The following is a 23,593-nucleotide window of genomic DNA, read 5'->3' on the forward strand; positions in this document are numbered from 1 at the left end:
CTCGTTTTTATACAGACAGAAAAAAACAGCCAACAGGTCACACCCTCCTCCGTATGAATAATGTAAATGGAGAGCCCCGATATGAGGGACCGCTATATCCAGTCTCGGGTGGAGGTGAGTGGGGGGCAGCCGCTGAAAACATTCAACTCTTTGAATCCTTTAACGTATTTTACTAAGTTCTGTTCATCTAGTGCGCTTCCAGCTCCAAATCTGCTCCGTCCATCTGGTTCCCCTGTAAAAGGAAAAGCCAAGTTATGTCAGCAGGTTGAAGCTGTTGGCTTTTTTATATACTGTTTACTAGTATAAATCACTTTCATTTTCATTTTGCAGATAAGATGACAAACTGCACCAAGGACAGTTCTCATGTGGTGACTGCTCCCAAAACTCCGGGTTTGGGAATTTGAGGGTTCTGCTCCACTGGTCCGATCTCCTGCTGGCATTAATCCTATGTGAGTGAGTGCCACTGGTGTTACCCCAAGCTCCCCCACCACACCCACATGCAATACTGATAAAACATTCCTCTGGGTAGGTGTATAGGTGGCCTCATACTATAACAATAATTTCTTTGCATATAGTGTTTGTATAAGTGTGACCGCATGCTGGACTGTGGGTGCAGCCAAAGAGGTATTGTTTAACTGCTCTGGTCTGCTAAAGCTGCAGAGATTGGATGCACATGCCAGCTACCAAGCACGTGCAGACCAGACTGCATACCTGACCCTTTTTCGCTCGGTATCCAGACCCCCTTGTGCCTTTCCTCCTGGATGCCTCCACCCTGTCATTGACCCCACAGGACTTCCAATTATTAAAAAGAAAATGTTGTGATTGTGCAGGCTCAGCATCTGCCCCCCTCTACGTTCAGCATATCCTTCTGTTCTGCAATAACAAACGCAAGAGGGGGGCACACGCTGAGAAAATAATGTAATAAGTATAGTCCGTTGTGTGATTTCCACCACAGAAGCAGAAAAAGTGTTGAGACTCCATTATGAAAAACAAGCACTAGGTAAGGAAACACTCCCAGAATAGCGAGAAAACGTCTCCAGCTGAGATTAGTTTTCTCATTACTTGACATGTTTTTTTCTCTTTTTGCATTTTTCAGCTTTTTTTGCATCTGAAATATTTAGATTCTGATCTGTGGCTTGTTTATTGTCTGCCCATCTGTCCAGGGTTGGGTTTAACTAAACGTACAGTTTAGACTAATTCAGCAGAAAGACACTTTTGGAAAACTGTGTCCACTTAGTATGAATACAGAAAACTTCTGGTTTGTGTCTATAAGGGGTGACCGGGTTCATTGTGATGCGTTGTTATTGTTTGGCTGGCTAAACCAGCCCTCATATAAAACATGTAAACAGACTTGATATGCTGTTCTCCAGTTTTATGACAATTTGCTTGATTAGATATTGCGAAACGAAAAACATATACAATGGCATGTGGCAAAGGTAAACAGACATTCACTGGATCCTCCTGATTTCAAGATTCAGGAGTCAGAACAGAGTATGTTGTAATTTGCCTCGGGACAGTTTGGGTATAATAAAATGATGAAATGAAATCAGATAACTGCTAGCAAAAACATGCACATCTCATTTCCTAAACCATATGTTCAACTTGTCTCTGTTGCAGTCTCAGCAAACTGCAATAAGAGATACTATTTGTCTCACTCAACAATCTTGTCTTGGTCTTGCATCTGCACTTTTGTCTTTCACCCTCTCTGTCTTCCTCTGCCTCGGGGAATCTGATATCCTCTGGTTATTAATCTCTTCTTTAAAGTGTCCCAGTCAACATTCCTTTGTGATACAGTTTCACAATGCAGCACATTTCAGGCCATAAATCATTAATTGGAAACACAAAGTCACTGATGGTCCTCAGTAACACTGGCACAATGTACTTTATAATTTGTGGTTTTGTGAAGCCCAAAGGTTCTGCGCTGATTTATTTATTTCCTTCTCCCAAGAGTGATTCAAGAAGTGAATTTCCTTTCTGTCAACATGTACTGTCTTCATATTCAAGCTATGCCATCAGCAGGCATTGCACTCACTGACCACATTATGACCTGCGGATCACTTTATATAAAAACACTCATTTTACATTCTATTCATAGATCACGTTGACAGCACTGTTACTTAGTGATATGTTACTTGACTGACTTTCAAGCCCATCACAGTGTGCTGCAGTTATCCTCTAGTTTGCTTACAGGAGATCTTGTTTTCTTATCTCTTCTTATTTTCTTTCTTTTTAATTTTTTTTATCAAGAAATAGTGGAAAGAATGAGATTGGCATAGATTTTGTTGGACTTTAAATGTGACCCACAAAAAACACTAGGTCAACTTGCTGTCAGCAATAATGGGATACTGGTGGAGCCCCTGCACTCAGTCTGTTTCAGCCCCCCTTGTGATTGGCTACGTGTATATGAAGTCTAAAGTGGTCGTAATGGTAACAGGAGCATTCAGAGCTGTGACCGTACTAACTGGAAGAGCGACTCCAGCAGATTCCCAAGAGAACACCAGAGGTCTCTGTCCAGAAGCAGTCCTAGGAACAGCAAAGACAGTGCACCGAGTTTCTGAGGGTCTGTTACATTACTGAAATGATGGCCAAAATTAAAATCATAAAAACAAGATATCAATTAATATAAAAAGTTCCTCTCTTGAAAAAAGAAATCTATCCCTCCATAGTCTTTTAAGAGCAACTCATTCTTAAAGGATGACTGAACAAACAACCTAAATTTACCTGAACTCTGCTGTTCCAATTTGACTCTTCATCACAGTAAAATTAGTTCAACACTTCCTCACATATTTTTGTTTTATTGTATCTTCCTATGGCATCCCAATGGGCGAAGTGAAATGAGAAAAAAAATAATCAGGCATTCCTTTAAGCAGCCAAATAAGGGTCTTTCTTATCAACAGAATGCATCCTCAAACTGCAGCACAAATATTTGAAGATTTTTTTGCTATGTAGTTCCACTTATTTGCACTGCTGAGCCACTTTCAATGTTAACTATTTTTCTAAGGTGTTGGGATGCTTTCCCATCAGAAGGATGATTAACATGTAATTTGTCTGAATTATGTTGACTGTGGCTTACAGAGAAAAGGCATAAATAATGTGTACTGCCAACAGCATGTTGAAGAAAATCATTTGGTGCTCTTTAACTCAACCCGGGTGCTGACAGCAAAGACAGGCCTCGTCCATCATGGTGGAACACGTAGATGGGCTAATGAAGCCGGGATCTTTTCTGCAGGCTGATAATTGCTTCTGGGCTGTTTGGGGCCTCAAATGACAAGACTGTAAAGCATGTAGTAAAATCTGGTAAACTTAGAAGAATGTAGGGATTTCTTGGTGGATCATGGGAATCTGCTATCCCTATCATAATCAGAACTGACATTTAACATTACTGTTTAATGCTTTTAGCTGTCTTTTGACTTCAGCAAATTAAAGAAGAAGGGATGTAACCATATGTTGGATGCCAACTTGGGTGGCAGACATCTGCCTTTGTTAACCACCATCCTTGGGCCCTATTAATTTGGCTGTTTTGAGGTCAGGACTGACAGTTGAATTGTTTTCCAGAAACTTAAAGGCCTGCAGTTGATGTTACTGTAGTCACATCAGTTAGAGTTTCTCTTAATGTTCCCTGATAGTTTTTCCCACTTGCATAGACATGACTCTTCCACGCAGCAACCAGAGTGACATAGGGATGTACATTCTTAGAAAGCATAGTGCTGACTTTTGAAACAATATACAAAAATAGAATATGTTTTTTTGTTATTTCACTTGCAAATTTGTGACACAGGTTTTTCTTCAATAACATAATGGAGGCCTTTCCTAGAGACAATGGTACAGCTTTTTGTTGATATCAGTCAGATGCCAAGCATGCTTTCAAAACCAGCCCTTCTTTTATTGATTGTTACAATGGGGGCTGCACTTCAGGAATGAACTCATATTTGTATCTGTTTTCAATAAATTGATGGAATGAGCATGGCTTGACGGCCCTCTGTCACTGTCTGCGTGACATGTGCAGAGAAACATCTGGAGGCAAGAAAGAAAGACGAGAAGAAGAATGTGGGGAGTTAAAAAGGTGAAGGAAGAATAAAAAAAGATCACAAGCTCTACATTTTTTAAATCAAGGAAACTACATGTGGGAGCAAAGAGACGCAAAGAAGTTAGGGTTCGCGTATGTGTTATGATGTGTTTGCGGTGAGGTCTGTGTCTTTTGTTGGGCTCTGTTGAACTAGAGTTTGGTATGCCTGGCAGCTCTCAGCAGGAGGTCCTGCCCAGCAGAAGCTCACTAATTGTACAAACAGGCAGTGTGGCACCTTGGATTGGACTTGTGCCTTGAGGCCAGGTACAGCATGCTTTGGCATACTTTCAAGGAAAGATCAGAGTCATGTGCTCACAAGTGCTGATTGTCTTCAGGTCAGAAGTACTCCCACTGCGAGTTGGCGGAGGTAGGAGGTTGCTATGGGAAGGAGATACACGGCTAGACAATCTTGCCTGGCACTCTCAGGTTGACCAACTCAAGTGACACTTTCCTGAGAGTGGGCCAATTCCAGGCTGCTAAGAGGATCAGTTTCCCCTTTCTGCCATGACACACATACTCAGCTAGCACTACTCAGTAATCTTCAGGATTGCTGTTCATCAGGCACCAACTTTTCAGACAATTTTCCAAGCTTTCCAAAATTAGTGGGGTTTTGCAGTATGGAATCTGGACTCAGTCTAACGGAAACAACAAAAACACAAGAAACTCTACTGGTCAGAAGCAGGCAAAGGTCTGCTAGAGGAGCAAAATAGATTTGTGAGGTAAGGTATTGGAATCGGTTCTATAGAAAGGGAACATCCAGACAGAGGAAAAGCATTATGATATAGTATGTGACGTAGAGACGTGTCTAATCTTGGATCTTGGTGTAGCACAGCTTGCTCTGGGACTTCACATGCAGTCACATGACAGCTGAACAGGCAGGCTAACAAATCCATTAGCAGAATCTGTGAATGGGTATTTGGGACAGAGAAACCATAATACCACCGTGGTATTATTACAAGACCCAAATCACATAAAAGTAATAATAACACAAATCAAATTAATTTACTTAACACCATAGACAATTGCCTTCAGATGACCCCAAAGATAAAAGTGTTAAGGGGTCAGATCGGGAGACCTTGGGGGTGTCATGTTTTGGCTGTGCGCAGGCAGGAGAAGGACCCAAACGCAAAACTCACCACACAGGAATTAAACTCAAAAAGCTGCTTTATTGCAGAATGGCACAAAAAATAACAAAACTAAACTGGGACATGGATAAACTGACACATAGGGAAAGACAGCCATGAGGGAGACTACAACACTGACAAAGAGAAACACAGGGCTTAAATACACTGAGGGATAACAAGGGAATGAGCCACAGAAGGAGAGCACAGCTAGGAGTAATCAGGCTGGACGAGACAAGGGAAGCAAAACTAGAAACGCTGACATGAGACACACTGACTGGAAACACACTGACTGAACTCTAAACATGTAAACTTAACAGCAACTGGGGAGACAGAACATGGGAACCTGAAACATGGGACAGAAAGGCACAGTAGACACAACGTGAACATAACAACGCCACAGGGAAAGAGTAAAACAAAACACAAAACCTCTTAGAAAATAAAATAGGAAACCTAATGAAACGCAGACATGACTACATGAACTTGACAATATAACAGACATGAAACACATGAAGAGCAAGGAAGACTTAACAGGGGTTGGAAGACACAAGGGGAATCTAATAACAAATGAACTAGAAAACCTAATGAGCTTAACCATATACTATAAACATCAAAATAATCTAAAACTCAAAACGCTGGGTCATAAGACCCAGGGTCGTGACAGGGGGCCATTCAACTGGCCCACGACGACCAATCTGCTTTCCAGGAAACTGTTCATCTAGGAATGCTCGGACCTGGCACCCATAATGTGGTGGTGCACCATCTTGCTGGAAAAACTCAGGGAACGTGCCAGCTTCAGTGCACAAAGAGGGAAACACATCATCATGTAGCAATTTCAAATATCCAGTGGCCTTGAGGTTTCCATTGATGAAGAATGGACCCACTACCGTTGTACCCCACATACCACACCAAACTAGAGATGGCACGATACCACTTTTTTATGTCCGATACCGATACCGATATCATAAATTTGGATATCTGCTGATACCGATATGAATCCGATATAGTGTTTTTTAATCAACAAAACTGTTTTTTAAATATCTTGCTGCATTTTGTATAAGTTCATACTCAAGTTTAAAACAACAGCTACACTAAAGCTATTCTGTTATACCTATATGCAAAAAAAAAAAATTTCATAGTTCAGCAATACTGATCAATCTAATAAACTTAAACCTACACCATCCTCCCTATTCTGGTATTTTAAAGAGTACTTAGCATAAATATTAAGCAACCTAACTAATAGGGTTCCAACTCCCAGCAACAACAAAAATAAAAAAATAAAAAATAGGGAACCACCCCTCACGCTCCACCTCATGATGCTTAATCAACGTAATCAACCTTAATTTGATGCAGTGTGAAAAAAAATACACAGAAATCAATTATTTTTCAAGAAATATTAAATAGATTCAACATCTTTCTTCAACAAAATTGCAGACTGCACAGATGGTACCTTCCCAAAGGAAAAAGTACTATAGCTTACTAGGGTATATATATTAGACTTAATAGTTACTATATACAGTAATGGACTTCTATACATTTTGCATCAAATTAAAACTTTGGCTGTCAGATAATTATTTATTAAAAGCTAGACATTTTAAATGAGAATAAGAAAGAAAAGTATGTCTTTGTGCCCCCTTTTCCCTGTTAATGCCCTATCGGCCCCCCTGGCTAAACTTTGCTAGATCCGCCCCTGCACAGTTACCAGCGTCAGCTACGTAGAAAAAGATCCTCGAGTAGAAAGTAATAATAAATAAATTCTAACAACAGCTGATCAAGCTTAAACGTGCTGCTGTTGTTCAGCCGCTGGTTTCCTCTTTCTGGTGCAACGTGGGCCAAAAGCAAACTAGAGACACGGACTCGCGACAGAAAAGCCGATCAGCTGATCGTTAAGCAGTTTCATGATTGAAGTAGCAGCAAGAAGAGGCAGTCGCTTGTTAAGCTTAACGCAGGAATGCTTTACAAACATTCAGAGATGGACTTACACACTTGCTTTACTTCTCTCGGGATAACTTTGTCGGAGATGAAATGCCGGGTTGCTAGCGAAGCTCCACATGCTATCCAGACCACTGACAGGTCCCGCATGCCACAGCCGCTCTATCACGTGATGCATACTGCTCCGACGTGCTAACGTTCTGAGGTGAGTTACGGCGTGTTGCAAGTTTTGTGAGGTGCTTTCGTGATATTTAATGGATCGGATTACATTTTTTATTTTTCTCCGATATCCGATCCAGTAATTTAGGTCAGTATCGGACCGATACCGATACGTAATATCGGATCGGTCCATCTCTACACCAAACCATCACTTTTGTTGTTCCAACAGTCTTGGAGGGATCCATCCAATGTGGGTTAGTGTCAGACCAATAGCGGTGTTTTTGTTTGTTAACTTCACCATTCACATAAAAGTTTGCCTCATCACTGAACAAAATCTTCTGCGTAAACTGAGGGTCCTGTTCCAATTTTTGTTTTGCCCATTCTGCAAATTCATCTGGGTCATCCTCGTTGAGATGCTGCAGTAGCTGGAGTTTGTAAGGGTGCCATTTTTGAGTAGCTAATATCCGCTGAAGGGATGTTAGACTAATGCCACTCTCCAGTGACATGTGGCGAGTGCTACGCTGTGGGCTCTTGCTGAATGAAGCTAGGACAGCCACTGATGTTTCTTCATTAGTGACAGTTTTTTTTGCGTCCACATTTTGGCAAATCCAACACTGAACCAGGTTCACGAAACTTAGCAAGCAGTTTGCTAATTGTAGCATGGGAGATGGGTGGACTCGTAGGGTGTCTTGCATTGAAATCTGCTGCAATGACCTGGTTACTGCATTCACCAGATATCAACACAATTTCGATCCGCTCCTCATGTGTTAACCTCTTCGACATGTCAATGGTTGTGAACAAAGAGAAATATGTCTGTGAAGGTTCTCAGTCATCCAGGTCATCGTAGTCAAAGGAGCTTGCAAAGAAAAGCGTCTGGACTTCTTTAAGTTACTTGAAGACGTTTCACCTCTCATCCGAGAAGCTTCTTCAGTTCTAAGGTCAAATGGAAGAAGAAAACACACCTGAAGTCAGTCAGGAGAAATGGGTTAAGAACTTTTTAGACAGGATTCTCACTGAACCTGAAAAGAGAGTATTAGCCAAAGGACTCAATTTTGCCATTTCTCCACAACAGTTGCCCATAGTGGACCTCATCACAGCCACAGAATCTGCCATACGGATTAATAAATTATCACAGACAGAAGCATAGCAAATCAGGATGAAAGTCTCAGCCACGCTCTCCAGTGCCAAAGTCCCTCCATCCAACCTCACAATACAGGAAAAGAAGGCCGTCGCTTCCCTGAGCAAAGACCACAACATCACTGTTTTACCAGCTGATAAGGGAAGATGCACCGTGGTCCTAAACACTACAGATTACCATACAAAGATCACCACTCTCCTCAGTGACAACAATACCTACGAAGCCTTAAAGCGAGACCCCAGAAGCAGCTACAAAAAGAAAGTTAGAGCTTGCCTTCAAGACTTTGAAAAGGACAAAATTATTGACCGCCTTACATATCACCGCCTTTACCCAGGGGATGCCATACCCTGCATTTACGGACTTCCTAAAATCCACAAGGAAGCTGTCCCACTCAGACCCATAGTCAGTAGCATAAACTCAGCCACTTATAACATTGCTAAACACCTTGCTACCATCCTTGCTCCTCTCGTGGGGAACACCCCACACCACATCAAGAACTCCACTGACTTCACCGACAAGGTCCAGAAACTTACCCTGGATCCAGATGAAACCATGGTGTCCTTTGTAGTCTCTCTCTTCACTTGCATACCCACCACGGAGGCCGTGGAGACGGTCAGAAAACGACTACAAGAAGACAGCTCCTTGGAGGACAGGACCAACTTCACACCCGATCAGATTTGCACACTGTTAGACCTCTGCCTCACCACTACATATTTCAAATACAACAAAGGCTTTTACAGACAAAAACACGGCTGTGCCATGGGCTCCCCCGTGTCACCTATTGTAGCCAACCTTTACATGGAGGAAGTGGAAAGGAAGGCTCTTGGCTCTTTCAAAGGAAGAGTACCCAGCCACTGGTACAGATATGTAGATGACACCTGGGTCAAAATCAAGACACAAGAAGTGGAATCCTTCACTGCGCACATTAACGCTGTGGATAAAAACATCAAGTTCACCAGGGAAGACACAAAGGACAACTGTTTGTGTTGTGGCCATTTTTGTTGAATGTTTATAAAATGCAATTTGTATTCATTTTTGTTTTTTCTTTAAAGGTGTAAGAATATTCTGACCTGGTTTTGTTATGTAAATTTGTAATTAATTTTATTGGAGAAGCTTTTGGAAAGTGATTGGTTTATTAGCTTATGGACCCTCCCATTAATCAAGAGATTAAGAGCACCCCGGATGGGTGTGGTAAAGGTTTTTCGTTTTTTGTTTGCCAAATGTCAGATGGGAAGATGGGAGGGTTAGAAAATGATTTTTTGAACACTTTTGAAGTTGTTAAAGCAAATTAAGTTAACTTTCGTTTAATTTTAAGTTTTAATAAGTTATTTGGCTGATTTTTGTTTATAATTTTCCACGAAATAAACGGCATATGATTTTTAAACAATGGAGTCAGAAGTGCGTTCTAAAACAAACCTCCCGTTGCCACCCACGGCCTTTTCTTGGACCTTTTTGGTGTTTGGAACGTAAAAGGCCGCGACTTTTAAGTCAAAAAATCATTTTGACTCGCTTGGATGTCAACTTGGAAGATGGAAAAGCTTGCAAGATTGGACTTGGAAGATTGGATCTTCGCAGAATGGACTGAAAAAATAACGCAAAGTTCGTGAGTAAATGCGAAACTTTGTTTGGATCAACCGAGATGCTGAGCTGCAACTTGAAACATTTGTATTAAACAATTATCTTTTGGACCTTGTGAAACGAATTTTCTGGTTAAAATGGAGGAACAAGAAAGAGAGCTTTTTAATTTAATTAAAAAACGCAGAGCGAAGCTTGGCGTTCTGACAAGAAAACGAAATGACATTAATGCTCTCATTGATGCTGGAGAATCAAAAGCCTCCATAGATGAACACATAAGAACATTTAACGATTATTTGGGAGAGTTTATGGACTTACAGACTTCAGTTCAAAAATTGCTGAACGATGATGAAAAAGAAACAGATCAGCGATTGGTATGAACCTAAGCTGATCAGTTTTAAAGACTTTCTGCATGAAATCGACACTTGGATAAATGCAGACCCTGATCCACAAAAGGGTGAAGTTGCAGCCTCTAATGTTGAATCAAAGGTAGCATCTCATGACAGTGACATTGCGCCGCATGATAGTGTCTCACAAGTAGCGCAAGAAGCGAGCGACATGATTTCTGAACGAGTTGCTAAACCTGGCAGCAAGGGCTCTAGTAAAGCGCCCAGTAATGTTACTGCAGCCTTAAGTTTAAGGAGTAAAAGCTCGCGTGCGGCTTCAATGGCGCTGATGGAAGCTGAAGTGGAAAGAGCCGCTTTAAAAGCGGAGGTGGACGCACTGCAAGAAAAACATGCGCTCGAACTGGAAGAAGTTCAATTAAAAGCAAGAAAAGAAGCATTGGCTCTAAGAACTAAGTTGGTTAAGGCTGATGCAAAAAGGCAAATTCTCACCTCTGCTCAGGATCGGCAGAGCCTTGCATCCAGGGCTGAGGTTGAATCAGAAGGCGGGATTACAGCGCCTTCTGGAACATCTACTGAGTTCATACCTGCTGCTACAGCTCGAAAGGCTCCAAGAACAAAGAAAGCCCCTTTAGTTCATTCTCCTTTGCCAATGCCCCTAGAGACACATGCACCTGCTAAGGTCAAACCAGAAGGGGAAAGCCCAAGGCCAATCTCTTCACAGGTTGATGTTCACAGCAGTGCCCTAATAGAGATTATGAGAAAGCAAAATGAAATTACTCAGATGCTTGTAAACCAACAGAGGTTGTCACTGCTTCCAGCTATAGACATTCCTGTTTTTGGTGGTGATCCTTTGCGTTTTAGATCCTTTCTTAAGGCTTTTGAACAAGGAATAGAGACTAAAACTGATAATATGCAGGATAGGCTTTATTATTTAGAACAGTTTACTACAGGACAGCCCAGAATTTTAGTGAGAAGTTGCATGCACATGAGTCCACAGACAGCTTATGTTGAGGCAAAAAGGCAGCTTGAGTGGAACTTTGGTAACAGAGCAAAGATAACGTCTGCATTTATAGACAAGGCTCTTAACTGGTCAGTTTTAAAGTCTGATGATGCGTCAGCATTACGAGCTTACACATTCTTTCTAAGAAGCTGCTTCAACACAATGGATGAAGCTGGGTTTCTTGATGAGCTGGAAAATTCAACCAATATGAGGATTCTTGTTTCAAAGTTGCCTTTTAGACTTCGTGATAAATGGCGACTAATAATCGTTGATTTAACAGAAAAGTGCGATCGCAGAGCAGGATTTAAAGATCTTCTTGATTTTCTTGAAAAGCAAACAAGAGCTGCATTAGATCCTGTTTTTGGAGAGAGTCAAAACACAAAAGAAAAGATAGCTTCAAAACCATCAAAGACACCGCTTAAAACTAAAAGCAGTAGCTTTGCTACTTCTGTTGCTGTAGTTTCAGAACAGAACAATGACAAACCGGAATGGATTCAGATAAACCATGAAGATAAAGGGTTAGATCAAACTCGATGCTTGTTTTGTGACCAAACTCATTTTTTGGACGTATGTGACTCATTCAAACTAAAAGCCAACAAAGAAAAGGTGACATTCCTTAAGAGTAAAGGTTTATGCTTTGGTTGCTTAAAGAGAGGCCACATGAGTAAAGCTTGTCCACATCGTTTGACGTGCCACACCTGTAACAAAAATCACCCTACTGTTCTTCACATAGACTCAAAAGAATGGCAGTGGCAAGCAGCTAAAGCTGAATGTAAAGAATCATCAGTCTCAAATGCTCTTGTTTCTTTGAACTTTGGTAGCCATACTGGGGCCGGGTCTAATGAATGTGCCTTGTCAGTTGTTCCAGTAAAAGTGAAGTTGGAAAATGGGACGAAGGTTGTGGAGACGTACGCCTTTCTTGATCCCGGCAGCTCTGCAACTTTTTGCACTGAGGCGTTGATGATGCAGTTAAATGCATCTGGAAAGAAAGTGGAAATCATGTTAAAGACTATGGGTCAGGAAAGGCCAGTAAGTAGCTATAAACTTTTTGGTATGGAAGTAGCTGCTTTGAAACAGAATGAGTATTTGAGGTTGCCTGTTGTGTACACTCAAAAGTTTATTCCTGTCACTAAAGAAAATATCCCTAAAGAAGAAAACTTAAGAAAATGGCCTTACTTAAAGGATGTTGAGTTGACACCGATAAATGCTGGCATTGGGCTGCTTATTGGTGTAAATTCTCCCAAAGCGCTGGAACCTTGGAGAATCATTAACAGTGAGGGTAATGGACCCTATGCTGTGCTAACTCGTCTCGGTTGGGTTGTCAATGGGCCACTCAATCAGGGTAGTGAAAAGGATGAGCATGATGCTAGTTTTGTTCAGGTAAACCGCATTTCTATAAGTAGTTTAGAGGAAATGCTGGTTAAGCAGTATAATCAAGATTTTGTGGAGAACCAGTGTAATGAGCGTGCAGAAATGTCTGTAGAAGATAAACAGCTCAGGAACATAATGTCAGAGTCAGCTGTACTTAAGGATGGCCATTATTACTTGAAATTACCCTTTCGTAAACCTGAAGTAAGAATGCCAAACAACAAGCAGGTGGCTCAGCAGAGGGCGCAATATCTGCTAAAACGGTTTCAGAAGGATCAGTTATTCTTTGAAGAATACAAAGAATTCATGCACAATGTTAGTATGGAGGGACATTCAGAAATCATACCACAAGAACAGTTGAAGAATGAGGAAGGAAAGGTGTGGTATATACCTCATCATGGGGTCTACCACCCCCGCAAGAAAACACTGCGTGTTGTGTATGATTGTGCCTCAACATTTTCTGGAACATCACTGAACAAAGAGCTATTACAAGGCCCAGATCTGACTAGCACTTTATTAGGTGTGCTGATTCGCTTTCGGCAGGGTCCAATAGCACTTATGACAGACATTAAAGGGATGTTTCATCAGGTCAGAGTAGCTGAGGAACACGTAAACTTTTTACGTTTTCTCTGGTGGCCCGATGGTGACATCACAAAACAGCTGGTGGAACATAGAATGCTAGTCCACATTTTTGGTGCAGTATCCTCCCCCAGCTGTGCCACCTATGCACTACTAAAGACTGCTGATGACAACCAACATCTGTACCCAGAGGAGGTTATACATACAATCAGGCATAGTTTTTATGTAGATGACTGTCTTAAATCTACTCAGTCTGTTGAGCAGGCCATCTCACTTTATCAGCAGCTTACTGAAGTGTGTGCCAAGGGGGGATTTAAGCTCAATAAGTGGGTATGTAGTGATCGCTCTGTCCTCTGTCAGATCCCGGAGGAAAATAGAGCCACAGGTGTAAAGATGCTGGACCTTAGTCGGGATCAGCTACCCACAGAAAGAGCTCTCGGTGTGCAATGGGATATTGAACGTGATGTTTTCACATTCAGTATTGTGAACAAGAACAAACCACTTACAAGACGTGGTATTCTGTCCAATGTCAGCTCCATTTATGACCCTTTAGGTTTCTTAGCTCCAGTCATTCTGCCTGCAAAACAAATTCTGCACCATCTATGTAAACTGAGGTTTGGCTGGGATGAGACAATACCAGCAGAAATGGCACAAACTTGGCAAAAATGGGTTGAGGATTTAGTTCTTCTTAACAAGTTTAGTATTAGTAGATGTGTCACACCCAAAGGATTTGTGGAGATAAAAAATGCACAGCTGCATCACTTTTGTGATGCCAGTGAAACTGGGTATGGTGCTGTATCATATCTTAGGCTATCTAATAGCAAGCAGGAAGTGTGTGTTTCCTTTATTATTGGTAAAGCAAGGGTGGCGCCGTTAAAACAAGTCACCATCCCACGTCTTGAGCTGGCTGCTGCAGTTTTAGCTGTGCGCTTGGACAAAATGCTATCAGTTGAACTCAATCTTAATCTGAGTGAGTCAGTCTTTTGGTCTGACAGCACAACTGTGCTACAGTACATTGCAAACACAACCACACGGTTCAAAACGTATGCTTTGACAAAAGTTGAGCAGTGGAGGTACATCAGTTCAAAGCTGAATCCAGCTGATGCAGCCTCTCGAGGAATGACAGTTGGCTGTTTCCTGAAATCTTCCACCTGGATCAATGGTCCAGAATTTCTCAGTAAACCTGTTGTTCACTGGCCTGTAGGCATGAATTGTGTATCTGTCCATTTGGAAGCTGACCCAGAAGTAAAAGTGTTGTGTGCAGCTGTGCTGAAAGAAGATGTGTGTCCCACTACTAAGCTGCTGTTGTACTTCTCCAGCTGGACAAAATTAAAAAGGTGTGTGGCATGGATCCTGAAAGTAAAAGAAAGACTTAAACTGCAAACAAGGAAAAGACAGAAGTTGCTGGGCACGCACTGTGGAAGTCAAATATGTGTTAAGCAAGATGATAAATGGAACACTCTGCTCAAAACTGAGGATTTGTCCAAGGCTGAGGAAGCTATAGTGAGCTTTGTGCAGAGAAAACATTTTGCTGATGAAATGACTGCCCTAAACTCTGGCACTGTAAGGAAGTCAAGTCATCTGTATAAGCTTGATCCTGTAGTTGCTAATGGTGTCTTGAGAGTGGGTGGAAGACTGAGCAAAGCGGATTTACCTGAGGAAACAAAACATCCTGCAATTTTGCCAAAAGAAAGCCATGTTTCAAAGCTTATTCTTCAGCATATTCACGAAAAATTGGTCACAGAGGAAGAAATCACATGCTTTCAACACTTCGCCGTCAGTACTGGATTCCTCATGCTAATTCAGCAGCTAGAAAAATAATCAAAGATTGCATAGTGTGTCAAAGACAACGGCAAAAGCCAGGTGAGCAGAAAATGTCTGATCTTCCTATTGACAGAATCTCAGCTGATCTTCCACCATTTACTTATGTTGGTGTTGATTATTTTGGACCAATAGAAGTAAAGAGAGGCAGGAGTCTTGTTAAGAGATATGGAGTTCTCTTCACATGCCTAACCTGTCGTGCAGTCCACCTTGAGGTGGCACATACTCTTGATACAGGCTCCTGTATTAATGCCATCAGGAGATTCATCTGCCGCAGAGGACAGGTCAAAGAAATCCGGTCAGACAATGGAACCAACTTTGTCAGCTCGAATCGTGAGTTAAAACAAGCTATGTTAGAGCTAAACCAAAGTAAAATCCAAAAAGGCTTAGCACAGGATGGCATAAAGTGGACCTTTAACCCGCCCTATGGGGCCCATCATGGTGGAGTATGGGAGCGCTTGGTGCAAGAAATAAAGAGAATATTATGCTCTATCACAAATCAGCAAGTACTAGATGATGAAACCTTGCATACAGTTTTTTGTGAAGTGGAGGCTATACTGAATGACCGCCCAATCACACCTTCTTCTGACGATCCCAATGATGTAGAAGCTCTTACTCCAAATCACTTGCTCCAGTTAAAAGGCAAACCTGTGCTGCCACCAGGTTTATTTAAAAAAGAGGATCTGTATCTGCGAAGACGATGGAAACAAGCCCAGTATATTGTGGATCTATTCTGGAAAAGGTGGGTGAAAGAATACCTTCCTATGTTGCAGGAACGACAGAAATGGAACAAGATTCGTAGGAACTTTTGCATTGGTGATGTTGTGCTTGTTGTTGATGGAGCTGCACCAAGAAATTCTTGGCCCATTGGCTGCATCACTGAAACCATGGCCGAGCACACGGAGTAGTTCGCCGTGTTAGAGTTAAGACACGAACAAATGAGCTGGAGAGACCAATCAACAAAATATGTCTCCTGGTGGAGGCCATCTAGAGGAAACAATGAATGTTTGCCTCCAACTGAGCCAAGTTCTGGAACCTCTGGCTCTACATTTACACTGACACTCACTTTGCTCTACACTCCATTATGCAACATACACCTTTTTTGAATACACACAAAGCAAACACATGAACAACAGAGACTTGAAATCATAGAACATTGACCTTTCCTTTTGTTTGGTTTTTAAGAAGACTTATAAGGATGGACTACTGAAGAAAATTATTGGTATTGCATTTTGTGATGGCCACTTAGAAAGAATTAATTCATGTTACACAGGAATTAGGGGCCGGAATGTTGTGGCCATTTTTGTTGAATGTTTATAAAATGCAATTTGTATTCATTTTTGTTTTTTCTTTAAAGGTGTAAGAATATTCTGACCTGGTTTTGTTATGTAAATTTGTAATTAATTTTATTGGAGAAGCTTTTGGAAAGTGATTGGTTTATTAGCTTATGGACCCTCCCATTAATCAAGAGATTAAGAGCACCCCGGATGGGTGTGGTAAAGGTTTTTCGTTTTTTGTTTGCCAAATGTCAGATGGGAAGATGGGAGGGTTAGAAAATGATTTTTTGAACACTTTTGAAGTTGTTAAAGCAAATTAAGTTAACTTTCGTTTAATTTTAAGTTTTAAGAAGTTATTTGGCTGATTTTTGTTTATAATTTTCCACGAAATAAACGGCATATGATTTTTAAACAATGGAGTCAGAAGTGCGTTCTAAAACAAACCTCCCGTTGCCACCCATGGCCTTTTCTTGGACCTTTTTGGTGTTTGGAACGTAAAAGGCCGCGACAGTTTGCCTTTCCTGGACTGCGCTGTGCACATTGAAGAGAACGGCAAACTCAACATCGAAGTTTACCGGAAGCCCACACACACGGACCAGTACCTCCTGTTCGACTCCCATCACCCTCTGGAACACAAACTTGGAGTAATTAGGACCCTACACCACCGGGCAGAACATGTTCCCTCTAAGCCTGAAGGAAAAAAGAAGGAACACACACATGTAAAGGAAGCACTCAAAACGTGTGGCTATCCTAAATGGGCGTTCTTAAAGTCAGCAAAGAGGCACAGAAAAGAAGACCAGACACCAGCGAGGGAGGATAAGAAAGACAGACGGAACAACATTGTCATCCCCTATGTAGCTGGTGTATCAGAAAAACTCAGGAGAGTTTTCTCCAAGCACGACATCCCGGTGCATTTCAGACCCAGCAACACGCTCAGACAAAAACTGGTTCACACGAAAGACAAAACGCCAAAACACAGACTTAACAATGTGGTGTATGCTGTACAGTGCAGCGAGGAATGCCCAGATCTCTACATTGGAGAGACCAAACAGCCACTTCACAAGCGCATGGCACAACACAGAAGAGCCACCTCAACAGGACAAGACTCAGCAGTCCATCTGCATCTTAAGGATAAAGGACACTCTTTCGAGGATGCCAATGTTCACATTTTGGACAGAGAGGACAGATGGTTTGAAAGAGGAGTGAAAGAAGCCATCTATGTCCACTGTGAGCAACCATCTTTGAACAGAGGCGGGGGTTTACGACACCAACTCTCTGCCATCTATAATCAAGTTTTGAGATCCCTTCCCAGACGCCTTAACGCCCACTCACATCCTGGGCCATCTGATCTCAGGAATTCGCATGATAAGGTGGGGCCAGGTTTCACAATGAACTCACCCGAAACTCTGGCTGATTGGGACCCGCACCCAGTTTCACACCTTGGCTCAGGCGATTAGAGGATCATCAGGGGGTCCTTTTGTCCCTCTGTGGGGGGTTACTCCCACTAGGTTTATATCTGGGACTCTCCACCATTTGACCTTAGAACTGAAGAAGCTTCTTGGATGAGAGGTGAAACGTCTTCAAGTAACTTAAAGAAGTCCAGACGTTTTTCTTTGCAAGCTCCTTTGAACAAAGAGAAACTTGTAAATAACTCATGAAAGAATAAAGTTACGTTGAAACCAAGCACACCATTGTTTTTCTTGTGACATTACCAATAAGTTTGATGTGTCGCATGGACTCTTCCTATTGAAAAAACAAAAGTTGCATCCAAGATGGCCAACTTCTAAATGGCCACCATGGTCACCACCCATCTGGAGGAGTTTGCCCCCTCACATATACTAATGTGCCACAAACAGGACTTTAATATCACCAACCATTCCCATGTTATTACGGTGTATCCATATAAATGGCCCACCCTGTATATGTTGAAAATAACATCTTCAACATTTAATTCATTATTAGACTCAATTGGCTTCTCTCAAAATCTCATTCATTGTTTTAATCACACTCACACACACGTATGACATACAAACTGGATATGCAACAGTTTTTCCTGAAAACAGTCTTTTGTCTGATTGTTTTTTGATAATATTGAATTTTACAGTTATAGAATACACAGCATCTGACGTTAAAGCACAAGCACAAGCTTTTCTGGGAGTGCTTTAAGTGTGAGGAAGTGATTCCTCCACTGTGCTCTTCTTCAATGCCATGTGCCAGCACAGTGCAGAGCAGCTACCTTCACTCTCCTCTGACAGAGGTTGATTATCTGATTAATAGTGTTACATCCATACTGTGTGTACGTCCTTTTTCTCTGAAAAAGGAAGCCCCAAATGCTTGACTCCCTGTTAGAACTCACAAACACACCATAAAGCAGATAACACGTTAGCTGGAGAGGAAATGGACATCTCACTATTTATCACTGAACAGGAAACTGAAACAACCTTAGATTTCTTTTCAAAAGAGCTGAACACAGCCTTGTGAATAAAAGCTTAACCATTAGAGAAAAAAAAAGTTACTCACAGCCATCCCACAGACATGTCATTAATGTCATTTGCAAAGGTATGGTTTCAGTCAGGGTTAAGAATGCATCATAGCACAGAAACAGCTATGATGCATGACCTATGGTGAAGGTTACAAATAATTTTCTTATAGCATCTGACAGTGGACTCATCTCTGTGCTTGTCCTGCTTTACCTCAGTGCCATGTTCAATGCTGCTGACCACAATTTTTTATTACAGAGATTAGAGTATTTTAAATTATACATGCTTCCATTAGCAGGTATTATTTGAAAATGGTGCATACATGTAATTGCTATGTAGATGAAAAAGCTACTTTCCTCTCTTTTCTAAACAGGTTGCTCCAAATGTTTGATTTGGCAGAGTTTTGTTCTTTCTGAGACGACCACAAAAGGGATTTATGTTCATGGCTAGAATGACCCACCAACTTTTCACTTGCTAAGTAAATGTGTTAACCACTACACTATTGAGCATCACTACTATTACACTTCGTTCTCAGACTGCTGGCATACTTGTGGCTCCTAGGATATTAAAGTAAAATGGGAGGCAGAACCTTCAGCTTTCTGGTCCCTCTTTTATGGAACCTGCTCCCAATTTGGATTCAGGACTCTACTTTTAAGATTAGGCTTTTATGAAGCTTACAGTGAAGGCTTGTAGGTGACCCTGAACCCTTAGTTATGCTGCTATTGACCTAGGCTGCTTGGGTACTTTTGATTATGTACTGTTTCTTCTTCGCTCATTCGCTCTTTTCACTCTCTGTGTGCTTGTACAACACTGATGTACTTAATCATTGTCGCGGCGAGTGAGGTGAGCCGTGTGGAGGCAATGAAGGAGGATCCAAACGCAGGCAGTCGTGAAGGTGTGAAGGTGGTTTATTGAGCATGAAAGTAAATACAAACGGCAAAGGGAGCTATGACTAACTAGACTGGGAACAAACTAACTACAGAACACGAACCTGAACATGAGCAGAAACACTTAGCGGTTGACAGCAGGGAAACACACAGATGACGCAGGGTGGAATACACAGACGGACCAGCAACTACAATGACGGCAGACATGACTTAAATACACAGAGAATCACAGGGGAATTACACACAGGTGGTGGACACAGCTGGGAATAATCAACAAGACGAGACAAAGGTAAAACTGAACACACTCACATGAGACGCAGACCATCACAATAAAACAGGAACAAGCAACCATCACACTAAGACACAAACTCGACATAGAGAGACAGACAGAAAATGGCACATGGAGCTAGACAAATACTAAGCAGACACAACTGAAGAACAAATCCTAAACACCACAGAAACATGAAACTCAAATAATAAACATCATCATAATCAACACTACAAGAGAACAAGAAAACAATCCCTGATGCAAACTAAAACCAAAACATAATAAAACTCAAACTACTGGGTCCGACGGACCCAGAACCGTGACAATCATTAACAATTATTAAATTCTGGCTGTCTCTCCTATTGTTTACCTTTTATCCTGTCTCTCTCTACTTTCTGCTCTTTCAGCAGATGGCTGCCCCTCTCTGAGCATGGTTTTATTCTGCCTGAGGTTGTGTGGGAAATTTGATCAAACCTTATTAACATTTTTCAACGTGAAATGTACAGTATTTCAGAGAGAGAGAGAGAGAGAGAGAGAGAGAGAGAGAGAGAAAATTGACACTACTCACACACCCTCCTGGAGGGTGGGGACTCCCTGCCCCCCTGGTTCACACCTGTCAGCAATTATTCAACTGGGTACAATCAGTTGTTTCCATCTGCCTTAGGGTGTACCCTAAGACAGGGGGGGCTGTCTTAGGGTACACCCTGGATAGGTCACCAGGGTTTAAAGCTGAAGAATTCCCTTGTTCGACAGCAGTCCGATCAGACACCACTACCCGTGGTTTGGCTTCTTTGTGCTGTTTTGCCTTGTGGATTTTTGGGGTTATGTGTTGATTTTTTTAGAACTCACCTCACTTCCCTCTGTGCTTTGTGACTTTGAGATATTGCAGTGGAAACAAACTAAATCTGTTGACTTACCTACTTGTCTGCTGCCTCATTCCCTCATTCCTAAACAGCTTTATTAATGTGTCAGCCCTTAATCTTCACAGTTAACCTGTTGAACTTCTCTGACCAGCATTTAAATCAAAGGCTTGATTTAAATGCGCTTAGTCTTGACACAGTGACAGGGTGAAAATGTCAAATTGATTTCAGATGAGACTGGCCAGACACTCTTGAACTGATGGAAAGGCAACAATAACTCAAATAACCACTCGTTACAGCTAATTTATTAAGAAGAGCATCTCTGGACACATCTTGTTGTACATGGGTTACAGCAGCAGAAGACCACATTGGATGCTGTTCCTGTTAGGTAAGAACAAAAAAGAGGCTACAATTTGCACGAGATTACCAAAATAGGAAGATAAAAGATTAGAAAATTTCTGTATGCACTGATTAGTCTGAATTCTGCTGTGACATTTAGATGGTAGTGTCAGAATATGTTGCAAGGAACATGAAAGCATGGATCCATCTTGCCATATATCGACTGTTCACGCTGGTGGTGGTGTAATGATGAAGGCAAAAGTTGGTCCAACCTCGTACTAACTAGCAAGGTTTATCTAACAAAGTCGCCAGTATGTGTTCAGCCTATGCATGCTGTTTCAAAAAGCAACAATGTTTGCAGACGCTTCTTCTTCAACCTTTAAGAACTTCAAATTTTATGAAACTTTAACACGTTACATTTCATGTAAAGTGTTATTCATTTTGGCATTAAAGGTAAAGCACCATTTGGTGTTTCAAACAGGTGAATTCTATTAAAAGGAGTGAATGTTTAAAGAACATAAGCTGGATCACAAATCACCTGGTGGATGTTACACAGAGATGTGTCAATCTTAAGCTCATTCCTTGTTGCAATGCTCCTTGATAACAATTTAAATTAAAAGAGTTAATGAGGACAAACAGACAAAGACTTGACGTTGACCATAAGATGAATAGACTTCACCATGTAAGATCTCACAGAGGTAAAGTCTTGAGACTTGCACAAAAGCATTGCAGTGACTCAAGTTTTAATCCAGAGAAAACACTAAAACTGTCAGTGAAGAATTGTGACTTGACTTTGACTCACCCTAAAAAGGCTTTAAATACAAGTGTGGAAACAGGCATCTCAACATCAGTATGCTTTTTGCAATTTGGGACGACCTTTTAACATGTAATAATTGGGAGCTAATGACAAGTAAAGAGAAAATTAAGGTTCTGTGGCAGTGTGTTGGCAGTCCATGGGCAGCTACAGACGATCCATCTACCTGCAGGGAGTGTCTGTTGTCAGGTGGGGGCAGTGTAAAAAAATATATAGTAAAACTAGTCTGGGGGCTACTCGTCTTTGTGATGTTGTTGGCCCAAAAAACAAGTTCCAACATACCAAGTGTTTAAAAAAAATGAAAAGTGTCTGGTGCAGCCACTGTCTGTACCTTTCACTCTATTTTTAATCTTTGATCTTTATTTTGTGCTTCACCTATTGCTAAAGAACTCTAATGTGGCAAAGTTTCTGATGTTACTATATGGTATCACCAGCTAGCTCTTATTGGCAGTAGTTCCCAAATTTTGTTTGACGCTCATTTCAGCCCAATCTGAACAAGACATGTAGTTTGATTTGCAGTTTTATGCTGGCACGACTGCTTAAACTAAAAAAAAAAAATGCAATGATTTAGGATGTCATGTTCAGGTTTGCTGGCTTTGAAATTTTACCTTGGAGGAGTAAAGTTGTGACCCCTGGATGTTGCTCTATTCACATTATGCAATGTGCGTGTTGGAATTTCGGAGGATTGCATGGGTGCACATTTCCAATGGGTGTGTGTGTGTGTGTTGTTAAGTTATGCTCCATCTATTTATTCCTGCCCTGTCCATTCTGCTGCTATAACAATCTGAATTTCCCAACTCTGGGAATAAAGTTAATCTTATCCTAAATATTAAGAGGGTTATGGATTTCAAATTAAAAGACCTCTTAAAAAAACCTGTGTTTCTGATAAAATGTTACTGCTCCAGAGTGTGCTGTCAAAAACATCAGAGTGTAGGCCATTATGTATGAGTGTAACACTTTGTATTTTGACATACATTGGGGCCTGATCTGACACTGAGCAGTTGTGTGTTTGAATTGGGTAAAAAGCAGCATGTCCTTCGCACCAGTTGCAGAGTGGATCTGTCTAAACCCTACCGCCTGCTAAACCTGTGCGTCTGACATGCTGTTTGGATTGTGGGTAACTGATTAGGTCAGGATGTGGAGCCCTTTACACCACAATGTTTCTAAACTCTTACAGTCATCCAACTAACAGCTGCTCAGTCCACCTAGCCATGTTCTTATGGATGTCTTCCATCTTCTGCATGTGAAGGGACTTACAGGCTTTAACAGAAAATTTTGGTGGGGCGCTGCCGCAATGTTCCACCTGTAAGGTAATGCATGGCACTCACTTTCTGACATCCATTCCTCAGTTTTTGCTATTATTAGAAGCTCTATGTTCCTAATAATATTGTACATGTATTTGTGTGCATGTATGTGCTACCTGTAAAGTGCAATTTTTTTTTTTTTTGCCATGAAACTAGAATGCTTCTTTAAAGGTATAGTATGTAACATTTACACATGTTATTGCCACAGGCTCCTAAGAACAAATTTAGTCAAGCCTGAATAGGCCAGAGGTCCCCTGT

At 41.4% G+C, this 23,593-nt stretch overlaps 1 long non-coding RNA gene across 2 annotated transcripts in view; it reads left to right on the plus strand.

The window, feature by feature from the left end:
• The first annotated feature begins 25 nt into the window (after positions 1–25).
• LOC143413108 (uncharacterized) overlaps positions 26–23,593 on the plus strand; it is a 61,627-nt gene continuing 38,059 nt past the window's right edge. For both annotated transcript variants that reach the window (XR_013093688.1, XR_013093687.1), the window contains exons 1-2: positions 26–114; positions 331–449. This is a non-coding gene — a long non-coding RNA (uncharacterized LOC143413108). The remainder of the gene's footprint in view (positions 115–330; positions 450–23,593) is intronic.

The sequence above is a fragment of the Maylandia zebra genome, linkage group LG17, assembly GCF_041146795.1.
Source record: "Maylandia zebra isolate NMK-2024a linkage group LG17, Mzebra_GT3a, whole genome shotgun sequence".
Taxonomy (NCBI): Eukaryota; Metazoa; Chordata; class Actinopteri; order Cichliformes; family Cichlidae; genus Maylandia; species Maylandia zebra.